This window comes from Palaemon carinicauda, chromosome 29, assembly GCF_036898095.1.
Source record: "Palaemon carinicauda isolate YSFRI2023 chromosome 29, ASM3689809v2, whole genome shotgun sequence".
In the NCBI taxonomy this organism is placed as follows: Eukaryota; Metazoa; Arthropoda; class Malacostraca; order Decapoda; family Palaemonidae; genus Palaemon; species Palaemon carinicauda.
In genome coordinates this window covers 32366679-32368281 of record NC_090753.1, presented here as the reverse complement: position 1 = coordinate 32368281, position 1603 = coordinate 32366679, and positions in this window count along the sequence as shown.

Genomic DNA, 1603 nt, shown 5'->3' with positions numbered 1-1603 from the left:
GAAAATTCTGAAGTCTCCCTCCTACCGGCATCATCTCACTTGGACTGCCGTCCTGAGGTCTTGCCTCCCTGACCGCGACCACCCCTGAATCCCCTTCCCCTTGAGGGGCGCCTAGACGAGCCTCTGGCTGCTCCTCTAGGCTTTACTCGAAAGGAAGTAGACTGCCCTTTGAACGTTGGGGTGAATGCCGTGGACTGTGTCGACACAGCCTGGGGTACCCACTGAAATGTGGTCGGGGTTTGTGCCACCATCTGGGGCAGAGAAGGCAATGGCAATTGCAGTTGCTGTTGCTGTCTAAGAGGCTTGGCTGGCCAAGACGGTAGCCTAGTCCTCATAGTCTTCCTCTTTGGTTGAGGACCCTCATCCGGGGAAGACTTTCTTTTGATAGCCAGGCTCCACTTCTGGAGAAGGTTTCTATTCTCCACGGCGGCCTTATCAACAACTACTTTGACCAATTCGGTAGGGAAAAGGTCTTTGCCCCAAATGTTGGAGGAGATTAATTTCCTTGGCTTGTGCCTCACCGACGCCGAGGTGAACACGAACTCCCTGCAAGCTCTCCTCGCCTTGACGAAGCTATAAAGATCCTTCGTCACTGTGGCCAGATGAGTCTTGGCCACTACCATGAACATTTCATGGACCTTGGGGTCACTTGCCATCGTCTCAAGAGTAGTCTGAAGAGACATTGAGGCAGCCAGTCTTTCTTTTGTCTTAAACTCTCTCCGCAAAAGAGAGTCAGACAGCTTAGGGAGGTCCTCGCCGAACTGACGTCTGGCAATATCAGCCTCCAACTTCCCAACTGAGAACGTAAGAGGGACGTCCTTCCAGTCTTTGTTGTCCATAAGCAGGGCCGGCGACAAGGGTTTACACTCCTCCAGGGAGGGGCAAGGCTTGCCGGCCTCGACTGCTTTTAGTACAGCCGCAAACCCTTTTCTGTAAAAAGGGGAAGGCTCTAGCAGGAGAGGACACAAAGGAAGGGAGCCTCTTACTCATTGCAGCTACCTTTGAGTTAGAGAAGCCCCTCTCTTTCATCGAGGATGAAAGCAAAGCTTGAGCCTTAGCATGGTCCATCACTATGACCTCCTTCGGCTCTGTCTCCTCCTTTGAAGCTGGTTCCTTCCTCAGCCGGACATAACAGTCCTGATATGACGCCTTGTTGGGCCAGAATTCCACCTCCTTTAGGGGAACTGAACCCAACTTATCCGAGATGACGATCTTCCCAGTCGTCATCGGCATGTGCTCAGCATACCTCCATGGGTTAGCATCTGAGCACAAGGGAAGGTCTTTCACATTGAGCCTTTTCTGGGGCCCATGTGATGCTGCAAGGTTCTGCATCCGCAGTTCCATTGCAGCCGCCTTCTCCTGATTCTCGTTCTGCATTTGTTGGATCATTCCAACAATGGAGGAGAGGGCCTGTCCCAGCTCTACTGGGAGAGCGGCCGATGTTGAGGGAATAGGCTCAAGGATCTGAACCAGAGTAGCCGACACCTCGTCGACCTCTTCCTCTACAACGTCTGGGGCTTGAACTTCATCCTGGGCTTCTGCCAGGAGGTCTTCCTCCAGACGCTCATCCACGTCAGACATCCTGTCATCCAACTGGATGTCT